The sequence below is a fragment of the Mesoplodon bidens genome (assembly GCF_964165515.1).
Source record: "Mesoplodon bidens genome assembly, chromosome: 1".
Lineage (NCBI taxonomy): Eukaryota > Metazoa > Chordata > Mammalia > Artiodactyla > Ziphiidae > Mesoplodon > Mesoplodon bidens.
In genome coordinates this window covers 102,360,438-102,386,676 of record NC_138176.1, presented here as the reverse complement: position 1 = coordinate 102,386,676, position 26,239 = coordinate 102,360,438, and the positions used below count along the sequence as shown (strand labels likewise).

Genomic DNA, 26,239 nt, shown 5'->3' with positions numbered 1-26,239 from the left:
TGCTGTACAGCAAAGTGACTAAGTTATACATATATATTCTTTTCCATTATGGTTTATCAAAGGATATGAAATATAGTTCCCTGTGCTATACAGTAGGACCTTGTTGTTTATCCATCCTATATATAATAGTTTTCAAATAGCAACTAATTAATGAGTGTTTTCAAGTCAAAGACTATCTAAGATTAGTCACTGCATAAGAAAACTGGAATACACTGCAATCTTGCTTCTATAAGAAAACTGGAATAAGCTGCAATCTTACTTCTATATGAAAGAAACGAGATAGAAGTTCCTGCAAATTGAAAACTATCCTAAAACTTATATGACATTATCAATAACAAGATATGAGGCTAATAGAAACTTCTCTAAAGTATCAGTAATAAAAACCAAATTTTAGGGGCTTCCCTGGTGGCGTAGTGGTTGAGAGTCCACCTGCCGATGCAGGGGACACGGGTTCATGCCCCGGTCCAGGAAGATCCCACATGCTGCGGAGCAGCTGGGCCCGTGAGCCATGGCCGGTGAGCCTGCGCGTCCGGAGCCTGTGCTCCGCAACAGGAGAGGCCCGCGTACCGCAAAAAACCCCAAAAAACCAAATTTTAATATTATAAGCTAGAGGAGAAAATTCTTTCTATTCTCTCCATAAAAATAATATTGCAAAGTCATCACATGAAGAAACGAGAGAGTATGTGGCCAATGAACTAAGAAAATTATTTGAGGCATGTCACGCAGTTGATTAATTAAAAATAGTACAGTATGTTTTAATTTTCTTTCTCCACTCAGGCAACCAAATAAAAATGCAGACTTTGTAAGTGGGCTCTGGAATTCTCTAGTGGAATATAAGCCACTTTTGGGCTTGTTGAATTGTGCACTGTGCTCCTTTGCCGACCTCGAATCACAGGAGAGCACAGAATAGGGAGAAGCCAGCCTGACCTCGCCTTCGGCCTTGGAGATGCTGTGGAGGAGAAGGTACTATTTGTGAAAGCCAGCTTTCCTCCTTGAAAGGCGGTTAGCAATCCCTACTGCAAGGCCCAGACTGTGGGTTTCATGTGAGGGAGAGTTTATCCCGGCAGGCTGAGGAAGCTGAGCAGAGTGTTGAGAGCAGGGAGTCTGGAGCCAGCCTGCTTAGGTTTCCTGCCTGGCTCCACTATTCACTTGCTGGTGGTCTTGGAAAAGTTGTTCTACCCTTTCAGTTGTGTCAGTTTCATAATCTGCAAAATGATGATAATACCTTTCTGATTGGGTTGTTATGAGGATTAAAAAAAAAAGATTAAAAGGAAATACACGTTTGCTCAACACTACCTTTAAGATGGTGCCAGATTTCCAAAGCATTTTGTTGGTATTTAGGACTCTGATCACATGTAAGTACAGATATTAGCAATTACTGTACTTATTCATAGACTCTTGAATATTAATTTGAACCATAGAACTATTTTTATTTCCCTCTCTCCTTTACGTTATGGGAGTTTCCAGTCTTTCCTATAGGTTCGCAGTATTTTAAAACTCTTAATTCCTCTTCCCATTTATTCCATTCTTTTCTGTCTGGGATTCACTTTTTTTTTTTTTTTTTGCAGTACGCGGGCCTCTCACTGTTGTGGCCTCTCGCATTGCGGAGCACAGGCTCCGGACGCGCAGGCTCACCGGCCATGGCTCACGGGCCCAGCCGCTCCTTGGCATGTGGGATCTTCCCGGACCGGGGCACGAACCCGTGTCCCCTGCATCAGCAGGCGGACTCTCAACCACTGCGCCACCAGGGAAGCCCTGGGGTTCACATTTTAATTATGGTTCTCCTGTGACCTTTTATCTTCCATATTGATTGGCTTCTTATCCTGGCCTTAAATTTCCCTCTTTCTTTTTGCTTAGCAGTCAGTGTCATCAGCAGATATGGAAAGCCTACTCAGACACAATGCGGCAGACAGGAAGAACAGGAGCCACAGGGTGGAGTAGAGGGAACGTGCTGGCAACCAGCGGAAAAGGGAGTGTCTGGAGAGGCAGATAGGGAGTGCGGCCAGAAACACTCAACCATCTGCAGCAGTGCCTGCTGTCACAGGCAGAACAGGGATGCCAGAGGGGAACAGGGCTGCAAGGTGGCAGCAGTACCCGACGAATCTGGGGGGGAATGGGATATGAAGCTGGTGTCAAGGCTGAATCAGAGAGCAATACTTTCCATCTGTGGTGTTTGAACATGAACAGTTGAAACAAGGCTGCATTTTAGATGTACGTGGTCAAGAGCACAGGCTCTGGAGAATTCAATCTCCAACTCCACTGTCTATTGTGTAACTTTGAACAAGTGGCTTAATGTCTCATAACTTCAGCATGAACTGTAGGATGGGATAATTATACAGAATTCATAAGATTTTTTTTTAACATTTATTTATTTGGTTGTGCCGGGTCTTAGTTGTGGCTTGCAGGCTCCTTAGTTGTGGCAGGTGGGCTCCTTAGTTGTGGCACGTGAACTCTTAGGTGCGGCATGCATGTGGGATCTAGTTCCCTGACCAGGGATCAAACCCGGGCCCCCTGCATTGCGAGCTCGGGGTCTTAACCACTGCGCCACCAGGGAAGTCCCAGAATTCATAAGATAAATGAACACAAAGTATCCAGTGGTATACTAATAGGGGCCAATATTATAGTTATTATTGCTGTTATTGTTTACTACTGTTAAAATAATGCTACTCACTCTGATTAGCTGACCAGTAGGAAAAATCCCCAGAGAGGAAAGCAAATAAATAATGGGAAAAGCAAGGCCTTTGGTGTGCTTTTCTAATCTTTAGGGTGATCCAGGAAATGAATGGAAAGAAAAATTTCAATTAACTCATTTTGACTTAGCAGCATGGAAGAAACAGCTAAATGGCCTTGAAAACTAGTCAGCCTGCAGATATGGAAATTTATTTCAGATCTTTCTCCATGGAAGATATTTATCTTTGTGTTTTAATTAACTACTATAGCATTTATCCTGAATTTTATTAAGAAACCAATTTCATTCAGAAATTTTAAAGATTAATGTAATCTTAAATCACTAATAAAATGTCTTCATGTACATTTCATTTGGACTTGTAATTTTATAACAAAGATAAGGAGGCAAAATCTGCTTACAAAAATTGGTTTTGACATGGAAAATATTAGAAATCCTAACTAGAATAAAGTGTAGTCCATCTTAAACACTTCAAATATTTTTAAAAAGCAATAAAATGTTCTTTTTTAAAAAAAATATTTTTGGCTGCACCGTGTGGCATGTGGGATTCTAGTTCCCCAACCAGGGATGGAAACTGCGCCCCCAGCATTCGAAGTACGGCGTCCTAACCACTGGACCGCCAGGGCAGTCCCAAAATGTTCTTTAAAAGTAATTTATTTGTGGATGGAATTAATACAATGCTTCCAACTAAAGCACTATTCTAAAGAGACGACTGCTTTTTAAATATATCAAGAACTTAAATTATGAAATGACATTAAGTACTTATTTTACTAGAAAACATTACATGGTAAAATTACACCTGAAACTCATGATGCTTTGGCTTCCCTTCTATATTAAAAACTTCATACTTTCTGCTTGTTTTACGTGATTGCATTTGATGGTACAAATGTCATTCTCAAGAACTGTTTCACTGGATTCTGGAAACTTAACATGTTCCTCCAAAATTATTTTGGTTTTCATCATTCTTTCAGGCAGGCCTCTTATAACTTGTTTAATATACAGTGTTTAAGAGATTCTGACTCATAAAAGACAAGATGGTACCTAAAACAAAACATGAGTTTGGGGACTGAGTTCTTTTGCAGACCCAGAATATGGGAGAGTTATGAATAATTATCTTTGGAGACGCCCAGAAAGGGGCCGTGAGAGGTGTGGATACAGTGGCTCACAAATAAGGTAGGTTAACACCGTAATATAACTGGATAGTTGCCCAGAACCGCTTATTCTTTTTTTTTTTTTTTTTCTTTTTTTTGTGGTATGGGGCCTCTCCCGTTGCGGAGCACAGGCTCCGGACGCGCAGGCTCAGCAGCCATGGCTCACGGGCCCAGCCGCTCCACGGCACGTGGGATCTTCCCGGACCGGGGCATGAACCCGTGTCCCCTGTATTGGCAGGCGGACTCTCAACCACTGCGCCACCAGGGAAGCCCTGCTTATTCTTTAAAGAGAGACAAAAGAAGAGATTTTTCTGGCTGTCCTTATGAAGTCTACATGGTTGTTGGTAATCTGGGATTTGCCCACCTGCAGTGAGGGAATCCAACAAGTTTAAAGCCTGTGTTAGTCACTCAAAATTCACAGCTGTGGCAGGGCCTTGTGACACACGGCTTCCAACACGGCCCTACTGATCCTCATCTTCTGGTGTTCACGTCTTTGTGTAGTGCCCTCCCACGCTGACTTACGAGTGCTTTGTATGACCAGTAGAACAGGGCATAATGAGTCATGGTGTATGGCTCCTGAGGCTGGTCAGAAAAGACAGCATGGCATTTCTTTGTTCTCTTGGGTTACTCACTTTGAAATGTTATAAGGGAATGGAGCCTTATTTAATCAGCTATAACTCAAAGTGCTCAAGGATTTGCCCAGAAAGAGAATTTACAATTTGGGAGGGACAAATGATTTATTGGCTACCACTCAGAGAATTTAGTCTTCTCCTTCATTCCTCGTGTTGAGTATCACTCCCACCCTTAAGACAGGTGCTAAGGGGTCCTTCTCCCACTTAACGTTCTGATATAAAAGTGGGGACAGGGCTTCCCTGGTGGCACAGTGGTTGAGAGTCCGCCTGCCAATGCAGGGGACGCGGGTTCGTGCCCCGGTCTGGGAAGATCCCACATGCCACAGAGTGGCTGGGCCCGTGAGCCATGGCCGCTGAGCCTGAACGTCCGGAGCCTGTGCTCCGCTAGGGGAGAGGCCACAGCAGTGAGAGGCCCGCGTACCGCAAAAAAAAATGAAGACAGGCTGAGTAGTCCTAGAAAGATCTTAAAAAGAGACTTTCTTAGATAGAGAAAACAAAAGGGAAATAAACAGAGAAAAATACAAAATTACTGTACTTAGTACATATATTATATAATCTTACTAATATTTGGTCTCTCTCTCTCTCTATATATATATATATATGCATGCATATGTACATAAATGCACAGAGAAAAGTCTGGAAGCTTAAATGCTAAACTATCATTTACGGTTACCCGTGGAACAGGGGAGGTATGGGATGGCTGGTTATGTGTGGAGGGTGAGGCATGGAAAGAAAAGCAGAGAAGGAAATGAAACTTGGCTTTTATATATATATATATATATATATATATATATATATATATATATTTTTTTTTTTTTTTTTTCCGGTACGCGGGCCTCTCACTGTTGTGGCCTCTCCCTTGCGGACTCCGGATGCGCAGGCTCAGCGGTCATGGCTCATGGGCCCAGCCGCTCCGTGGCATGTGGGATCTTCCCGGACCAGGGCACAACCCGTGTCCCCTGCATCGGCAGGCGGACTCTCAACCGCTGCGCCACCAGGGAAGCCCTCACTTGGCTTTTTTAAAAGTCTATTTTGTATTATCTGAAAATTGATGATGAGAATGTATCAATGAATCACTTGTATAATTAAAAAATGAACTGTGTAATATAAAAAACAGAAGTAAAAGCAATCTAGTTACCACATAGAGCTCTCCTATTCTGTGATTATTCTAGGACTACTGGCCACATCAGCCCTTTCCTACTGAATTCTTTAGAATGCTTTGCTACAAACTTTCTGGGTTTCTTTCTTCACTGGCTTCCAGAAGGGATGTGCCTTTCCAAGACCCACTGTCAAAGAGACATCAGAGACATCAAGTTTGGCACCTTCAAGGTCAAAAGAGTGGATTGTGGGACTTCCCTGGTGGCGCAGTGGTTAAGAATCTGCCTGCTAAGGCAGGGGACATGGACTCGAGCCCTGGTCCGGGAAGATCCCACATGCTGCAGAGCGACTAAGCCGGTGTGCCACAACTACTGAGCCTGCGCTCTAGAGCCCGCGAGCCAGAAGTACTGAGCCCGCACCTGGAGCCCATGCTCCGCAACAAGAGAAGCCACCGCAATGAGAAGCCTGCGCACCGCATCAAAGAGTAGCCCCCCACTCGCCGCAACTAGAGAAAGCCCGCGCACAGCAACGAAGGCCCAACGCAGCCAAAAAAAAAAAAAAAGGCAGATTGCTCCATTTCCTATTGTACCGGTCAGTGAGAGCAACACTAATTCCGGGTAGCAAAACACCTCAAAACACAGTGCTTAAAATAACAATCTTTTTTTTTTTTTTTTTTTTTGCAGGTCACTGGCTTCAAGCTGGGGGTGGTTCTAGACCTGCCCCATGTCTCTCATTCTTCTTGTACTAGCAGACTTCCCAGGCATGTTCTTCATATTGTGAAAGGCACGTGTGAGAGAGGCAAGCAGCAACATGCAATACCTCCTAAGGTCAGGCTCAGAACTGTCGCACTCTCACCCATATTCCTTTGGCCAAAAGCAAGTGGAACGATCTAAGCCCAACGTCTGTGGAGTGCAGAAACAGTCTGTCTCTAATGAGAGGAACTACAAAACCACATTTCAAAGGGCGCGCATGGAGCAGTGAAAAATCGGGAACACTAATGTTATTTACCACTGTTTCTTCCTGGGACTTTCCAGCTTACTTCCAATTGATGGTAGAGGAGATATATTTCTTCTCATGTTAGCTGCAAACAGGAATGATTTGACCCAGCAGGTGAGATCTGTTCCTAACTATAGAAATCAGGCGTTGTTGTTGCATGCTCCTTAATATGCCATGCTAGGGTCACGGAGATGCAGTAGTGCTGATTATTAAGTCCTTACAAATATCAAAGTGGACAATGGTTTCCTTAAGTGATAGGTTTTTTATTTGTTTGTTAGCAGGAAATAGGGGATTAGGAATACTGCCCTAGAAAGGGTGCTGTTTGTAGTATTCTGTTTAATGTGCATAAAAGGTTTCAATGTTATAAGGCTTTATAAATTTTTTAGTTCAAGAGTGGCAAAGAGTCGCTATGTTTTACAACTCAGGAATCCATAAAACTTCATCAGAGTTCAGGGGATCTCTCTGACTAACCCTATTTGCTATCCAGGTTTCCCCTACGTTTAAAAGTAAAAATCTCTTAAGAAAAGAAGTACCTAGAGTTGCTTTTTAGGATAGGAAAGAAAGAATCCCCCTCCTCCCCCCACCCCCCCGCCTCCGCTCCCCGGTAAATAAACAGGCATTATTAGCTTTAAAAAAGAAAGAGAAGATCATTAAATTCTTCGGCTCTTCAGGGACTTCAATCAGTAGGGCCTTTGACGTTTGAGCCCTACTCTAGGGTTATCTCCATGGTTCCCACGTCACTTTCAAGAACAGATACCACTTGTATTCCTCAGGGTTTCTTCTACGCTCAGGACTGGCTGTGGAGACGCAAAAAGAGTGAGTTTGGAGCCGGGAAACGAACCTGGCGAATCAGTACTGCGCCAGGTCCACCGGAGGGCGGCTGCAGGAGCCCGAAAGGGGACCAGAGTCGGTCCCCACGCGCACCGGGACAGTCACTGCTCTTTGTTAAACAAATACAAGCCAATGCGGCGGCGGCCAAGTGTAGTGGTGGGGGAAGAGATTGAGGCGTTTGTGTGCAGAACTGGGCGTAAGAAAGATCATTGAGGCGCTCCAAATGCAGGACAACCCCGGGCACCGTGTCATTGGCTTTTGTGCACTTGAAGGCGCGTGAGTGCCCTGCTCAGAGGTTCCCCTTTGTGTGAAAGTGGGGAAACCAGAAGCATGAGGCTACAGCTGGGTTTTCATTTTCGAATTCGCAGGCACCAAAATCCTCCCGCTCTCACCCACTCCCTCATTCTCGCACCGACGATCCTCGGACTTGGGGTGCTTCTCCGTCCGTCGCCGACCGAGCGAGCAGCGACAATGGCCCGGGGCGGGCGCCCGCAGCTCTCGGGTCAGAGCCAAGGGACCGCCCGCCGCGCTCCGCAGCTGCGCGCTGAGCCCCGCCGCCCGCCCGTCAGCAAACGCGGGCACCAACCGCCGCGCGGCCCGGCCGTTGGGCGGGTGGTAATTTCTGGGAATGGGGCGGGGTCCGCGGGGGTACGAGGCCGGGCATTTGCAAGCGGGCAGGAGAAGGAGGAGGAGGAGGAGGAGCCGGTGGCGCGGAGGGGCGCGAGGCGGTCGGGGCGGGGCTCCAAGAGCGTCACGGGCCGGGGCGGGGCCTGGGGCGGGGCCGGGCGCGCGCTCCGGCCCGCCCGTGGCCCCACCTTCTACTTAGACCAGGCTTTGGAGTCGAGACAGGAGGGACCCGGGCTAGGAGTTTCAACGACCTCCGGCCCCCACTGACTGTTAGGCTGCCCGAGTGCAGAGCAATCCCTTGAGGAGAAGGGCGGGAGTCCGGAGCTGGGGATGGGGTGACAGCCGGCGCCCGCGTGGGACCTCAGAGAGTGGCGAGGGTGTGTGCGTGCGCTCCGGGCCGGCGGCCGCTGCAGGTGCACGCGCGCCCCTACACGCCTGCCCGCGCTTCGGAGCCCCCGCGCCAGTCCCGGGCCGGGGCCGGAGTCGGGAGCAGGATGGGGGAGCCCCGAGCAGGGAGCGGGACAAGTGGCGAGAGTCTACCTGAGAAGGCGGGCTTGGGAGAAGTTGGGGGCTACAGGGCGGGCGAGATTCGAGAGAGCCACCGAGGCCTGGTGGGGGGGCTGGTGGGGGCCGAGGGCGGCGGGGCCCCGCGGGGTATAAATAGCCGGCTCGGGTTTGACAGGCGCGGCGGTGACTGGCAGTGCCGCCCCCCTCGCTGCGTGGGGAGGGGAGGAGCGCTCGGAGCGGGCGGGGTGGGGGAGGCGGACTCGACTGTCCTGTTGGCGGCGGTTGGAGGCCGAGGGGGAGGAGCCGAGGCGGGGGGTGGAGGGAGGGGGCCGGGAGCGGGGCGAGGGCGAGGGCGAGGGCGGGGGCCACCATTGCTCTCCGCGCCGGGCTCAGTGTCGCCGCCGTCGCCTCGGCGATTGGGGGGGGAGTCGGCGGGGCGGCGCGGGCGGGGGGCTCTGCGCGGGGCGGCGCGCCGCTGTTTTGTCTCCTCCTCTCCCAGTGGAGCGGCTCGGGCAGCCGGGGAGGCCCCGGCTCCCTCCGGACGCCCGGCCAACAGCGGCGGCGGCGGCGGCTAGTCCGCGGCCCTGCCGGGAGGGAAGGCGACGCGGCGGTCTTCCCGGGCGACGCGGAGAACAGGTAAGAGCGCGCGGGCCGCGGAGGCTGGTGCGAGGGAGCGCGGAGGGTGCGGCGAGAAAGCCTCGCTGTCCCGAGTGCCACCGCCTCCCTCCGCGCCCCCGCCCCGCGCCTGTGTTGTTGGCTCCGGGGTTTGCGGAGGGTTTTCCGGAGGCTGTGGCGGTGACACCGGCCGGGAGCTGAGGAAGCAGGCTGAGTGCCCCCGGGCAACGGTCGGGGAGCGGGACTTGGAGAAAGGGGAAGGCGGGCGGCGCGCCCGCCCGCGGAGAGCGCGGGGAGCCGGGCAGAGCTGCGCGAAGAGGTTACGGACCCCGGCGGGGGGGATGGGCTGCGCGCAGCTGGTCTCTCAGTGTTTACACCGCCGCGCGAGTCACCTCTGCTGAGAAGCGGACTGAACTGACCCGCCTTATCCCGCGAGGAGGCCAGGGCGGGGGTCCGGCTCCGGAGGAAGCGCGTCCTGGGAGGGTCGGGGAGGGCGGGAGGCTGCGGCCGGCGCCGGGGCAGGGCGGCGAGCCCGGGGCGGGACCTGGGAGGCTCCGGCCGCGTGGGGTGGCGTGGAGGGCTGGAGACCAGTTTCCTTCCCCGTCGGGCCTCATCGCCGCCTCTTACCTTTCCTGCCCTCCGCTGTTAGCTGGCACGGCAGGTTGTACTCGGTCATTCTTTTATTCTCGCTCTGCACGCCGTCCCCCTGCTGCCACTTCCCCCTATCCCCCCGGGAGTGGGGAGGCTGGGCTCTGATAGGAATCTGCTTTTTAAACAAAACAAAAACGGGCTCTGTAACACGCGCGTCCAGTGACCGCCTTCTGGATCCTCTCTTCGCGAAGCTGGCCCTCAGGGACCTTGCTCCTGGATGTTGGCGGGGTGGGGGGGGGAGGACGCGGGAGGAGGACGGTAAGGGCTCGGCCAGGTCTGGTACTGACTGCCCGAGCAGCTTTGCGAGCTTTGCGAGCAGGGCAGCCGAGTCCCCTCTTGCTCTACTTGGGCATTTTTATTCCATGTCAATAAAGGAAAATATTCCACTACCCCAGGAGTAATCCAGATTGCATAGTTTCTAGTATTTCCCATGTGCCAGCATCCCGGGCGCTCTTTTTTCTAGGAGCTGGCTACGGTGCAGAATAGCCTTTCTTTACGTTCTTAGTACTTCATTAAAGGAGTAAGAGGGGAACACTTTATTGTAAAACTGAATTTCACCCCCTTTTTTGTCTTCATGAACGTTTATTTCAGCCGTGTGGTTTAAATTTTAATCCGGTGACGATAGAACAGTAATCTGGTGTTTGGTAATCAGATTTGCTTTTTCTTTTTATCTGTGGGTCTGTATGAGAGGTAAATGATGTACTTTGTTTAGTGCCATAATCACAGAATAGTGACAGAATGCACAGAAGAATGTATGCTTTACTAAGATAGGTTTGGATATTTGAGCTTCAGAGTTTCTTCCTTTCTTCCAAAGGTAGAATGACTTTATATAAGACTGGAAACTATTGAATTACATTTAAAGGGGTTTAGGAATAAAGTTTAAATATGATGTAATACAGTTTACACAGTGAACTCATATGAATATTATTGAGGTATCTCCTAGTAAACACACGAAGTAGAAAACTGATATATCTTGGGCATTTGAAATTTGAAAATTTAATATCAATCTGTTTTTTAAGCTTAGTGACTGAACTAATTGCTTTGATAAATCATTGCTTTTCATTTCAGACACATAAACTCATTTACGAAATAATCACAGTAGGTTGGAAAGAATTTGTAACTTTGAGATTTTTCTGTCCTAGGTAGATAGGTGGGTAACTGCAGCTGTGGTAGGGCGTTACCAGCGCTGATGGCTTCACCTGCTCACAGATCGTACACCGAGGTTTATTGCTGTTGTTGTTGATAACAGCTTTATTGAGATATAATTCACCTACCATTCGATTCACCAATTTAAAGTGTATAGTTCAGTGGTTTTTAATATATTCACAGAGTTGTGAAACTATCACCATCATCAATTTAAAAACATTTTCATCACCCCCCAAAAAGGAACCTCATACCCATTAGCTGTCACTCCCAATTTCCCCCGAGAATCCCCAGCCCTAGGGAGCCGCTAACTACTTTCTGTCTCTATAGATTTGCCTACTCTGGACATTTTCTATAAATGGAATAATACAACGTGTGATCTTTCATAATTGCGTTCTTTGATTTAGCATAATGTTTTCAGAGATCATCCACATTGTAACATGTCATTATTTCATTTCTTTACTGCTGAGTAATATTCCATTGTATGGATATACCACATATTATGTATCTATTAATTAGTTGATGGACATTTGAGTTTCTACTTTTTAGCTGTTACAAGTAATGCTGCTACGCACACTTGTGTACAAGTTTTTGTGTGGATATGTTTTCATTTCTCTTGGATATATACACTTTTAAAAAAATAGCTTTTTGAGTTATCATTTAATATCAAAAAATTAATCCTGAGAGAAAATTCAATGATTTTTTAATAAATACATTGAGTTCTTAAATTATCACCACAGCCAATTTTAGAACGTGTCATCACTTCTGAAAATTCTCTCTAACCTCTTTGCCGTTAACCCTTATGGGGACACTCCTGGCCCCAGGCAACCACTGATTTGTGTTTCGTTTCTGTAGATTTGCCTTTATCTTTTGTATAAATGGAAACATACAATATGTAGTCTTTTGCATCTGGCTTCTTTCACTTAGCATAGTGTTTTGGAGAGTCATCCATATTGTAGCATGTGTCAGTATTTTGTTCCTTTTTATTACTGAATAGTATTTTAATGTGTGGTTATACCATATTTTGTTTATCTGTTGACCAGTTGACGGACATTTGGATTGTTTCCAGTTTTTTGACTGTTGCAAATAATGAAGCTTGAAAGTTTGAGTGCGAGTCTTTATGTGGACATATGGTTTCATTCTCTTGGGTAGATGCCTAGGAATAGAATTGCTGGGTCATCTGTTTAACTTTTTAAGAAGCTACCAAACTGTTTTTGAAAGTGGCCTTACATTTTATATTCCTAACAGCGATGTGTGAGAGTTAGTTTTTTCACACCTTTGTCAACACTTGTTATTGTCTGTCTGTTTTATTTTAGCCATGGTACTGGGTGTGAAGTGTTTAAATCATAGTGATTTTAATTTGCATTTTTCCTAAAGATGTAAGGTGTTAAGCATTTTTTCATATGATATTCATTCATATATCCTTTTGGGTGAAATAGCTATTCAAATCTTTTGCCAGTTGTCCTACTATAATTTAGTTATAAGAGTTTTTTATACATTCTGGATGTAAGTCCTTTCTTAGATACATGATTTACAAATATTTTCTCCCAGTCTATGGCTTTTTTCTTTTCTTCATTTTTACTGGAGTCTTTTGAAGCACAAAAGTTTTAGTTTTGATGGAGCTTAATTTCCCAATTTTTCTTTTATGGATCATGCTTTTGTTGTTTTAAGAACTCTCCCTCATCCAAGATCTTGAGGATTTTCTCCTTTGTTTTCTTCTAGATGTTTTATAGATTTTGCTATTATATGTAGATTTGTGATCTATTTTGAGTTAATTTTTGTGTATGGTGTGAAATAAGGGTCTAAATTCACCTGTTATATATGGGTTGTCTTAGCACCGTTTGTTGAAAAGACTGTCATTTCTCCATTGATTGTAATTGTAAATATTTAATTCTGGACTTTCAATTCTGTTTCATTATCTGTATGTCTGTCCTTTGGCTAGTACCACCCTGTCTTGATTACTGTGCATTATGGTAATTTATGAAACCAGGTAGTGTAAGCTCTTAAATTTTGTTCTTACTTTTGAAAATTGTGGCTATTGTGGGTTATATATAAAAATTTTGAAATCGACTTGTCAGTGTCTGCGAAAAAAGTTTTGGAATTTTGATGGGGAATGCATTGAATCTGTAGATCAGTTTGGTATGAATCACCATCTTACAATATTGAGTTTCCTAATACATGAAGATGAAATTTTTTTTTAATTTATTGATCTTTAATTTTTCTAAGTGATGTTTTAAAATTTTCAGTGTACACATCTTTTACTTAAAAATTTAGAAAATGTTATTGTAGTAAGAAAACTTAACATGAGATCTACCCTCTTTTTAAGAATACAGTACAGGGCTTCCCTGGTGGCGCAGTGGTTGAGAGTCCGCCTGCCGATGCAGGGGACACGGGTTCGTGCCCCGGTCTGGGAGGATCCCGCATACCGCGGAGTGGCTGGGCCCGTGAGCCATGGCCACTGGGCCTGCGCGTCCGGAGCCTGTGCTCTGCAACGGGAGAGGCCACAACAGTGAGAGGCCCGCGTACCACAAAGAAAAAAAAAAAAAAAAAAAAAGAATACAGTACAGTGTTGCTAACTATAAACAGAGTTGTATAGCAGATTTCTATACATGGTAGAAGTTTGCTTTTTAATTCTGTTTTGTTCAGAGTTTTTATCATGAATGGGTATTAGATTTTATCAGATGCTTTTTCTGCATCTCTTAGTAAGACCAGCTGTCACGGTTTGCTCATGACTGTCCTGGTTTTAATGCCGGAACACCTGCATCTTGGGAAACCCTTCAGTCCCAGATAAACCAGAATGGTTGGTCACCTTAATGTCTGAGATGATCATGTGGTTTCTGTCCTTTATTCCACTAATATAGTGTATAATATTAATTGATTTTTAGCAACTAAACCAGCCTTACATTCCTGGGATAAATCCCACTTGGTCATGGTATATAATTCTTATTATATGTTGCTGGATTTAGTTTGCTAATGTTTAATTGAACATTTTTGTGTCTATATTTATGTAAGATATTGGTCTGTAGTTTTCTTGTGATGTCTTTGGATTTTGCAATATGGTAATACATATTAATCCCAGAATAAATTCGGAAGTGTTCCCTCTTCTATTTTCTGTAAGAGTTTGTGAAGGATTAGTATGGCTACCTCCTTGAATATATTTGATAGAAGTCGCCAGTAAGACATCTGGGCCTAGATTTTTCTTTTTGGGAGATTTTTAAACTACTAATTCAGTTTCTTTACTTGTTATAGATCTATTCAGATTTTTTGCTAAGTTTTAAATTATTAGTTTTGGTAATTGTGTTTCTAGAGGTTTGTCTATTTCATCTAAGCTATTTAATATTTTTGGCATACACTTTATAATATTCCTATATATGCTTTTAATTTTGCAAGCATAGGTAGTGTTGTTGCTTTTTCATTCCTAATTTTGGCAGCATGTGTCTTCTCTCTTTTTTACTTGGTCATTTTAGCTAAAGGTTTGTCAGTTTTGTTGCTCTTTTCAAGGTAAAAAGTTTTGGTTTGTTTTTTTCTCAGTTGTTCTTCTGTTTTCTACTTCACTGATTTCCATTTTAATCTTTATAATTTCCTCCCTTCTTGCTTGAGATTTTGTTTGCTTTTCTCTTTCTGGTTTCTTAAGGTAGAAGCTTAGGTTATTGATTTGAGATCTTTCTTCTTTTCTGATATAGGCCTACATTTCCTTCCAAACATTGTTAGCTGCCATATGTTTTTTTTTTGGCTGCCCCCAATTTTAATGGCTTAGTTGCTCCGCAGCATGTGGGATCTTCCCGGACCAGGGCTTGAACCCGTGTCCCCTGCACTGGCAGGCGGATTCTTAACCACTGCACCACCAGGGAAGCCCTGCCATATGTTTTTATATGTTCTGCTTTTTAAAATTTTCATTCATATTTCCTAATTTCCTCTGTGATTTCTTCTTTGACCCATGGGTTATTTAGAAATGTATTGTTTAATTTCCAATTATTTGGGGATTCCCTAAATTTCATTGTTGCTGATTTCTAATTTAATTCCCCTGTAGTAAGAGAATATACTTTGTATTTTTCTCATTTTAAATTTATTGAGACATTCTTACTGCCTAGTATGTAATCTATTATGAAGAAAGTTTGGGACTTCCCTGGTAGTCCAGTGGTAAGTAATCCGCCTTCCAATGCAGGGGATACGGGTTCAATCCCTGGTCGTGGAACTAAGATCCCACGTGCCGTGGGGCACCTAAGCCCGTGGGGCAACTAAGCCTGTGTGCCTCAACAAGAGAGCCTGTGTGCCACAAACTGTGGAGCCGATGCGCCCTGGAGCCCATGCACCACAACTAAAGAGAGAAAAAACCCCACATGCCGCAACTAGAGAGAAGCCCGCATCCCACAGCTAGAGAAGCCTGTGGGCGGCAACGAAAGATCCCTCATGCTGCAACTAAGACCCGATGCAGCCCAATAAATAAATAAATAAATAAAATGAAAAGAAAGAAAAAATGTTCTATGAGTGCTAGAAAGGTTTTGTTGGGTGGAATGTTTTACAGGTGTCAAGTCAAGTTGGTTCTTTGTGCTTATTTTCTGTCTAGTTATTCTATTAATTATTGAGAGTGAGATTCTAAAATCTCTATTATTATTGAACTGTCTGTTTTTCCTTTCAGTTCTGTCAAATTGTTTTTATAGTTATTTATTTATTTTTGGCTGCATTGGGTCTTCGTTGCTGCGCGCAGGGTTTCTCTAGTTGCAGTGAGTGGGGGCTACTCTTGTGGTGCGCGGGCTTCTCATTGCGGTGGCTTCTCTTATTGCGGAGCACGGGCTTCAGTAGTTGCAGCACGTGGGCTCAGTAGTTGTGGCTCACGGGCTTTAGAGCGCAGGCTCAGTAGCTGTGGCTCACGGGCTCTAGAGCGCAGGCTCAGTAGTTGTAGTGCACGGGGCTTAGTTGCTCCACAGCATGTGGGATCTTCCCGGACCAGGACTCGAACCCATGTCCCCTGCATTGGCAGCCAGATTCTCAACCAGTCCACCACCAGGGAAGGCCAGTTCTGTCAACTTTTGCTTCATATTTTTGGGGCACTGGTGCTAGGTATGATATACATATATAATAATACACATACATACACCTTATAGTAGTATTTTGTCTGGTGTTAGTGTAGCTACCCAGCTCTGTTGTGCTTACTGTTTGCATTCTGTATCTTTTTCTGTCTTTTTACTTTCAACTTATTTGTTTTTGAATCTAAAGTGTATCTTACAGTATATAGTTAAAATGCCTATTTAGGGCTTCCCTGGTGGCACAGTGGTTGAGAGTCCGCCTGCCGATGCAGGGGACACGGGTTCGTGCCCCGGTCTTGGAAGATCCCACGTGCCGCGGAGCAGCTGAGCCCGTGAGCCATGGCCGCTGAGCCTGCGCGTCCGGAGCCTGTGCTCCACAACGGGAGAGGCCACAATGGTGAGAGGCCCGCGTACCGCAAAAAAAAAAAAAAAAGCCTATTTAAAAAAATAGTTTGACCACTTCTACCTTTTGATTGGAAGGTTTAATCTGTTCACATTTAATGTAATAGTTGATATTCAGATTTATGCAGTTTTGCTAGTTACTTTCCATACGTCTCATTTCTTTTTTATTTTATTTTATTTATTTTATTTTTATTTTTTTAATAAATTTATTTATTTATTTATTTTTGGCTGTGTTGGGTCTTTGTTTCTGTGCGAGGGCTTTCTCTAATTGTGGCAAGTGGGGGCCACTCTTCATTGCGGTGCACGGCCCTCTCACTATCGCAGCCTCTGTTGTTGCGGAGCACAGGCTCCAGACGTGCAGGCTCAGTAGTTGTGGCTCACCGGCCTAGTTGCTCCGAGGCATGTGGGATCTTCCCAGACCAGGTCTCAAACCCGTGTCCCCTGCATTAGCAGGCATATTCTCAACCACTGCGCCACCAGGGAAGCCCTCTTTTTTATTTTTTTGATTGTCTTCTACTCCCTGTTCTGTAGTTACTAGATATTTTCCAGGGTATCATTTTAATTCCTTTGTTAGTTTCTTAACTGGATTTTTTAGTTATTTTCTTAGGTTGCTTTAGGGATTACAGTGTGTGTCTTAATTTATCACAGTTTACTTCAGAATTGACTAATTTAATTGTAGTAAAATATAGAAAATTTGCTCCATTTTCTCCCCCCTCCTGTCTGTTAGTATTGTCACGCATATTAAACTTTTATGTTCTAGAAGCCCAACAATACAGTTTTATAATATTTTAATGCAACTGTATGTCTTTAAAGATAGTTGAGGGAAGAACAAGTATTTTTAAAGTTTTTTTTTTTTTTTTTTACCATGTATTTACCGTTTATGTGATCTTTATTTCTTTTTATGTATTTGAGTTATGGGCTGGTTATTCCTTTCAGTCTGGTGGACTTCCTTTTGGATTTCTTGTAAGGAAAGTCTGTTATTAATGAATTATCTCAGTCTTTCTTTCTTGGGATTGTTTTTATTTTGCCTTTATTTTTGAAGAATAGTTTTGCTGGATATAGAATTCTTTGTTACATTTGTTTCCTTTTAGCATTTTGAATATGTCATCTCCTGCTTTCTGGCCTTCATTGTTTCTGATGAGTTATTTTTCTTTTTGTGCGTTCAAGATGTCCTGTCTTTAGTCAACAGTTTTACTGTGGTATGTCTAGGTGTGGATCTCTATGTGTTAATCATACTTTGGATTCAGTAAACTTAAATGTAGAGATAACCATATTTTAAACATTTGGTAAGTTCTAAGTATAGTTTCTTCAAGTACTTTTTCTATCCTTTTCTCTCTTTCCTTTTCTTCTGGGACTCTCATTACATGTAAGTTGGCATGCTTGATGGTATTCCTAAGTCTCTGAGGCTCTGTTCATTACAAGATTTTTTTAAAAAAATTCTTTTCTGTTCTTCAGAATTGGTAATTTCTATTGGTATATCTTCAAGTGCATTGGCTCTTTCTTCTGTCATCTCCAACCTGCTTTTTGAACTCTGCTAGTGAATTTAAAATTTTGGTTCTTAATACTTTTCAACTCTAGAATTGTTATACTTTTCAACTCCAGGATTTCCATTTTATTCTTTTTAAAAATAATATCTGTATCTTTATTGACATGAGTTATATGAGTTACAGTTGTCATACTTTCCTTTAATTCTTTAAACGTGGTTTCTGTATTTGGAGATAAAATTAAATTTTAGATAGAAGATGATACCTAAACTATGTGTTAAATCCTAAAATGGAGTTTGCTTTATTTCTAAATTATATTCAATATTTTCATCTGTATTTCATGATATGTATGAAAGTATATTACTCATAAATGCTAAATTTCATCTGATAGTTTCTTTTCAAACATAATTAACAATTTACTTATAATTACTAGTGTTTATTGGAAAGTAGGATCAGTGTACAATTTGAAAGACATGCCATTAATTCTGAAACCTTAGTTCATTCCCTGAACTGATCATACAGTATAAAGTCTACTTGTTTGTCCATATTTCTTGCTGCTTAATTCTCTCATGGTAAGTGCTAATTGGTAGGAAAAAATGGAAGAAGCCTAAGAGAGCAATATAATGAGTTAGAATGGTTATAAGGTATCAAAATCTTCATATGAGCCTGTACATTTAGTAGTATAGTATTATTCATTTTAGGTCCTTGAGAGATTGTAGTAAATAAGATAAATGCAGTACTTGTTCTCATGGAACCTTATATTCTGTTAGAGGAGACATGCATTAAACATATAAACAAGATAATTTTAGAGAATGATAAATATAGTGAACAAATAAAATAGGGTAATGTGATCTCAAATAGAGAATGATGGGGCAGCTACCTGGAAATGTGATATAATTTGGGGGAGGAGAGCCATGAAGGAAATGTCTCTCTGAAGAGGTGGTATTTGAAGTGAGATCTGCATGATGTGTGAGGAGGATTCAGTCTGTGGATGATCTGGAAGACCCTTGTAGCCTAGAGAACAGGAGGTGCAGAATAAGCTTGGTGTGTTGTAGGAATAGGGCCAGTGTGGCTGGAGCTCAGCAAGCCAGTGAAAGAGAAATGAGGGATGAATGAGATCAGAGAGGTGGGGTGGGCTACCCCTGGGTTGAACTTTATAAAGACCATGTTAAAGAGTTTAGATTTTTTTCTAAGTGTGGTGGGAAAACAGTGGAAAAATATTTCAGCGACTTCCATTCTTGACACAAGAGTTAATTTACAGCCCAGTATATAATTTTATTCTTTTTTTTATTTTTACTTTTGGCTGCGTTGGGTCTTCGTTGCTGCGTGTGGGCTTTCTCTAGTTGCGGCGAGCGGGGGCTACTCTTTGTTGCAGTGTGAAGGCTTCTCATTGTGGTAGCTTCTCATGTTGCAGAGCATGGGCTCTAGGCGCACAGGCTTTAGTAGTTGCAGCATGCAGGCTCAGTAGTTGCAGCGTGTGGGCTCTGGAGCACAGGCTCAGTAGTTGCGGAGCACGGGCTTAGTTACTCTGTGACATGTGGGATCTTCTCGGACCAGGGATCAAACCCGTGTCTCCTGCATTGGCAGACGGATTCTTAAGCACTGAGCCACCAGGGAAGTCCTATAATTTTATTGTTTAACAGCTTCTGAGTGTGAATAAATATTTCTAGGGTTTTCTATGAATGATTTTAGCTTTATAAAGAATAGAAGGGAAAATAACTTCTTCCTTGAAATTTAACTATCTAAAAATAAGACAAAAACCCAATATCTGTAAAATTTTGAATTTGTAGTACAATTATAGCAATGGCAGAGATTCTTGCCCAGTGATTAGAGTTGGAGGTACAATGGAGAAGATGATATTTAGTCCTTTAAATAAAAATAAGCATGCGTTTGTTCATTGATCTATTCATTATACATTCTACAGGCCCTGTAAGCACCCATGATCCAGGGCCTGTGGGGAAGGTATAAACCTTGGCTTAATTAGGTAAAGGGAGATAATCTTGTAAATAGTTATAGTTTAGGCCTCAGAGTGAGAGACTGGGTGCACATTTTCCCCTAGTTGCTTCTGCAGGGGCCTTTTTATTTAACATTATGAGAAAGTTTATATTTTGGTTCCAGGTAAATAAGGGTAAATCTTAATTAGCATATAAAGTCTATACCTGAGAATCTTTGTTTCTTGCTAATACAGAATTACAGTCCAACATTTCTTTCTAAAAAACAAATAGAAAATAAGCTCTGAAATAAGTCAGAAAGAGAAAAACAAATGCCATATCTAACACATATATATGGAATCTAAAAAAAAAAAAAGTTCTGAAAAACCTAGGGGCAAGACAGGAATAAAGATGCAGACATAGAGAATGGACTTGAGGACACGGGGAGGGGGAAGGGTAAGCTGGGACGAAGTGAGAGAGTGGTATGGACATATATACACTACCAAACGTAAAATAGATAGCTAGTGGGAAGCAGCCACATAGCACAGGGAGATCAGCTCGGTGCTTTGTGACCACCTAGAGGGGTGGGATAGGGAGGGTGGGAGGGAGGGAGATGCAAGAGGGAAGAGATATGGGGACATATGTATATGTATAACTGATTCACTTTGTTATAAAGCAGAAACTAACACACCCTTATAAAGCAATTATACTCCAATAAAGATGTTAAAAAAAAAAAAAGTTCAACCCTAAAGAGACCAAAGGAGAAAGAATTTCTGATACTGCCACTTTCTCCCTAAGGCCTACAGAACTTATATGAGAGAATTTGTGAGTTAAATAATTAATTCCCTCCTCCTGCCACCTCCTTTTTTTGGAAAGGGAAAAAAGATATGTATGCTTATGTAGATAAGGGAGATGTAATTCCCATTTAGCATATTTTAAGCCTTCTAATCAGCTCATGTTATGAGTCAATAAAGGAAGTAGGTAGAAAAATCTCCCAGGGGTGGGATGGGAGAGGTTCTATATGATTCGTTCACAGTTACAGTGTTAAAAACACTTGTATAATCATGAGGCAGAAAAACTTTAAGAGCACAGAGTCTGGAGCCAGACGGCTTAGGTTGAAATTCTGACTTTCTCATTTGTTTGTTTGACCTTGAGTAAGTTACTTTAAAAAAAAAAAAAAAATCGCCCGGTGCCTCAGTTTCCCCAAATGTAAAATGGGGAATTATACCTGTTTTGTAGGATTGTGTAGATTAAATAGATTAATACATGTAGTGAGTTTAGAATAATGCTGGCATAGAGTAATTGCTCTATAAATGTTAACTACTGTTATCCCTTCATTGTTTGGAAGAAGAAGAAAATGTACTCTAAGCTAAGCTAGTTATCGAGTTACCTCTAGGATAAATTCACATTAATGAATTCATATCCTGTCAAACCAGATTATTAAAAAAGGTTGTTGTGAAGAGCAGTTCTTTGCTTCCTTTTAAGTCACGGTAGTGAAGAAGTTGGCGAAGGTTTTAGAATTATCTGCACTAGGGTCTTTTTTTTTTTTAAATAAATTTATTTATTATTTATTTATTTATGGCCGCGTTGGGTCTTTGTTGCTGCGCGCGGGCTTTCTCTAGTTGCGGGGAGCGGGGGTTACTCTTCGTTGCGGTGCGCGGGCTTCTCATTGTGGTGGCTTCTCTTGTTGCGGAGCACGGGCTCTAGGCCCACAGGCTTCAGTAGTTGTAGCTCACGGGCTCTAGAGCGCAGGCTCAGTAGCTGTGGCACATGGGCTTAGTTGCTCCACAGCATGTGACATCTTCCCAGACCAGGGATTGAACCCATGTCCCCTGCATTGGCAGGCGGATTCTTAACCACTGCGCCACCAGGGAAGTCCTGCACTAGCGTCTTGAGGATGGCAGTTGCTGGATTGGCAATTTATCTCTCCTTCAAAAAGAAAACTTTTCCCAGTTTGCTTTGCTGAATAGAACCTAAGTAGATTTTAGGCTTCTTGATGACTGGGAATCTGCCATATACCCTGATCACCTCTAGCTTCAGCTTCCTGTAAAGCAGTTGCTTGACTACCTTAAGCCAGTTGAAACAAGTCTTTTAAGTCTTTTATGTGTCTTTCTTTGGATGTACAAGAGGCCATTGTGACCATATTTGAGACTTCTTAAACGTCTGTGCAATGGTCAGGGGATGAGCCGGTGACTTTGATTTTGCTACTTTTTTCCTAACCAGACCTCCTAGTACATATTCTCCTGTCTGATTCTTACTTGATTTGGAAGTGTGCTTATTCACAGAATATACAGGCTAAACATTTATTTCCACCATTTAGTATTTCTTACAAATAGTTCATAGAATAAGTCTAGAAATGAATATTCATATAAGTTTAGGGTTACTGATTAATAATGAGACCTTTGGGGACTTCCCTGGTGGTCCAGTAGTTAAAGCTCTGCTTCTGCTACGGGGGGCGTGGGTTTGATGCATGTTGTGCAGTGTGGCCAAAAAAAAAAAAAAAAAAAAAATCAGACCTTCGTTGCTTATCTTCACCCTCAAGATAGGTTGGATTCTAAGATGTGCTTAATGTGATCTCTTCCTCCATGTACTTATTATGGCCTTTATTATTACTGCCCTACAATTTGAGCCTGTGTGAAATGGTAACAGAGATTAGGAGGATAAAAATATTAAAGGAGTATAGATAGCTAGGCAGCAGTATCATTTTTAGCTCCAGTGGTAATTGTGGGTAGCGCAGTCAGGTTGATTTTGTCTTGCCATCTCTTTGCTCATCAGTTCTTTAAATAACTCTAATGTTTAATTATTCAGAGTATTTTAAGATGATAATTCCCTCTTAGATTTTCACCATCACAAAATAAATTGAACAAACCAGGATTTGTTAGGTTATACCCAGGAACCTGGCCATTGTAGTTCTCTGGATGATGAAGAAAACAACCAAAACATGCCTGGCAAGAAAAGCATCAAAATACCTTAAACAGAACTTAGATGAAATCACAGATTATCTAAGTTCATTTCTTATCTATGTGTTATTCTATGACTGTGTGTCAAAACTCAGGGCCGTGAGTAAATAAGGATTTTAAGATATTATTATCCATGGTATGGGACTCCTGAAATGCAGAATTGTTTTATGGTTGGCAGGTTATCGATATTTTACTTAATTTTCCAGTTAGCCTCTTCAATCTATTTATTCTATAAAATGAGCTCTAAGATCTCTTCCAGTAATTTCATGTAATTTCTCTTATACTGTAAATTTCTAGCATGCAGTTTAAAATATCTAGATCAATCACCTTGCCCTAAAGTAAGTCCCATGACATGACCACTTGCTGCCCAAATAATTTCCAGCCCTGACTTGTGGGCCCAAATATTTGTCAATTGTATACTGCTCAGACTTAGTTCCATTTTCAGAGGGGGATTCTTCTTTCTTTAAAAGATTCATTAGTTTACTTTTTATCCCTTTAAAATGTACTAATTTTTGTTTTAACAAGTTAGAAGAATGAACATCTCAGTTTTGCATGAGGAGCAGTTAGGTTTTAGGTATAATCATCTGTTACTGCTTTATTCTTAATAGGAAGCTTTGGCAATATATACAGCTCTGATTGATCCTATCAAAGACATAATAATAATAAAGTTACATTCATTCAGTACTCATAGTGTGCCAGGCACTTTATGTAAAGGATTAAAAGAACTAAACACACCGACTTCCTAGAGTTGTTTTACTATCTTATTATGGATGAGGATATTGAAGTTTAAAGAGATAAATAACTGCCCAAGATTATGTAGTCACAGGTAAAGCCAACATTCAACAAATATTTATTGAGCACCTACTGTATTCTGGGGATACAGTTGTGAGTAGGCTCTTAACTGTTAGTCGTACTAGCTCTTAAATATAAAGTATACTGTTAAAATAGTCCTCATGTAATAGGGGGAATAATTATACCTATTTCACAGGGTTATTGTAAGGGTGAAAGGACAATGCATAAAAATGCTTGATTCAGTAACATAGAAATAGAAGAATACATAGTTGAGACTATTGAGGCTATTATTATATTAGCATTATAAACTACATATATAATTCCTGTCAGACTTGGTAGATAATTAAAAAAATAGAACAATGAAAATATGAATCAGAAGTATTTCAGGAATTGAGTTCCAAATTTAAAAGCTTTAATTTTACCAATAAAGTGGCTAAAGAATAATAAGGCTTTTTAGGGGGAGAATTTTCTGATTCCACAGGGAGGTACTAGTTGTGAGTCAAACTGTACATAAGTTTAGATTACAAGCTACAGTTCTTCTTAGTATGATGATAATGTTAATATTGAATAAGAATCTCTTTAATAGGTTAAATTCTAATTTGCAGCATTGTCCTCTCCTTTTAAAGTCAAATTTATTGAAGTTTAGTTTACATGTAGTGAAATTCATCCTTACATTTCCCTGATTTTGACAAATTCATATCATTATGCAGTCACCACCACAGTCAAGATATAGAACATTGCTGTCACCCCCCAAAAGTTCCTTGTGCCCTTTGAGATAACGCCTTCCCACTGATTTGTTTTCTGTTCCTATAGTTTTACTTTTTCTTGAAATGTCCTGTAAATGGAATTGCTGTTCCTCTTTCTGATCCATTAGGTTGTTTAGATATATTTACTGCAATAGCAGGTAAGGTAATTGTGACCCTCCTATGCTGACACAGCTTTCTTACAAATTAAGAATTGCATTAAGAAGCAATTAAGTCAAAAAATGAACACAACCTGTTGGAAAATTGTAAATAAGTTTGTGAAAGGATTAGTAAATATTATTCAATTTACAAAACATATTTAAAAAGAACCAATTCATGTGAATGGATTTCACACTTTCGATGGGAAACTAATAAAATCAGTTTTCAACCTCTCCTTGGACCCCAGTTGTACAAAATTAGATGAATCATAATCCTTGATTCATGACACAAATAATTTGCCCAGTAATGGCTGTTGTTTGTTTATTTTTAATAATATGATAAATACACATGAGTGCACATTCAGCATGAGAACTAGAGCATTTTTTTTGTTTGTTTTTGGCCGCGCCTCTCGGTTTGCAGGAGGGATCTTTAGTTCCCTAACCAGGGATTGAACTCTGGCCCAGGCAGTGAAAGCACTGAGTCCTAACTGCTGGACCACCAGGGAACTCCTGAGAACTAGAACCTTGACAATAATTTATATCACATTTAGCCATGCATGCCTTAATATAATTTATTTTAAAATCTTTAATAGATTTTGGTTGTGTATATTTCTTATTAATTAGTAGGAGTTCTTTTTTTCCCCTGTTTTGGAGGGAGAGGAATTACTTTTCCTAGTGTCTTGTCTTTTGGTTTTGTTTTTGGTTTGCATTGTTATGAATTTTTAAAAAAAATTGGTGTAGTCAAGTTTAGTCATTCTTTGTTTTTTCTGCTTTCCATGTATTTAGTAATTTTTCCTTAACTATGAGTTCATGAAGATATTCTATATTTCCTTCTAATTTTGGAAAAAGTTTGTATATTTAGGTCTTTAGTACACCTGTAATTTATTTTGTGAATGGTGAGAGATGGTGATTTAATTTTTGTCTTTTATGGATAATCACTTGTCTCAGCATCATTTAATAGTCTTTTTTTCCCATTGATTTTAACACTGCCTCTTCCTACATTAAGTTTCCAATATGCATGGGCCTTTTTCTGGCCTCTATATTCTGTTCCATTGGTATATTTGGTTATGTCTACACCATTACTTATTGTCTAATTACCATAGACTAGACTAGGTAGGGCAGTTCTTCTCCAGAGGGTTTTAGCTCACTTTTGCCCTTTGTTCTTGTATATCCGCGCCCCCCCCCCCCACGCCTTTTTTTTTTTTTTTCTCTTAACTATCTTTGTCAAGGTTTTTGTAAAACTGTCTTGGGATTTTTGACTGGAAATATATTGAATTTGTTAGATGAATTTGTTGAGCATTGACATCTTTAAGATATTGAGCTTTCCTATCCAAGACTGCCAGGGAATTCCCAAGATTTCTTTAATTTCTTTCAATACATTTATTTTTCTCCGTAGAGTTCTTTGTTAGATTGAGTCTTAGGTATCTTCACGTGGCTTGTGGGATTTTTTTTTCCCTGACCAGGGATTGAACCCAGGTCACAGCAGTGAAAGCGCTGAGTCCTCACCACTGCAGTTCCCTAACTGCCGGGGAATTCCCAAGTCTTAGGAGTCTTATATTTTTGTGGTTATTGTAAACGATATCCTTTTTAAAAATTACATTTTCTGGGCTTCCCTGGTGGCGCAGTAGTTGAGAGTCCGCCTGCCGATGCAGGGGACACGGGTTCGTGGTCCGGTCCGGGAGGATCCCACATGCCGCGGAGCGGCTGGGCCCGTGAGCCATGGCCGCTGAGCCTGCGTGTCCGGAGCCAGTGCTCCGCAACGGGAAAGGCCACAACAGTGAGAGGCCCGCGTACTGCAAAAAAAA

The 26,239-nt window shown here is 42.2% G+C and overlaps 1 protein-coding gene across 5 annotated transcripts in view; it reads left to right on the top strand.

Moving 5' to 3' along the window:
- Positions 1-8,998: 8,998 nt before the first annotated feature.
- The window catches only part of ELF2 (E74 like ETS transcription factor 2), a 90,437-nt gene continuing 73,196 nt past the window's right edge, over positions 8,999-26,239 (top strand). For 3 of the 5 annotated variants that reach the window (XM_081237308.1, XM_081237309.1, XM_081237304.1), the window contains exon 1: positions 8,999-9,164. The gene's annotated coding sequence lies outside the window, so the exon portion shown is untranslated. The remainder of the gene's footprint in view (positions 9,165-26,239) is intronic. The other 2 variants (XM_081237310.1, XM_081237311.1) reach the window with 2 other exon arrangements.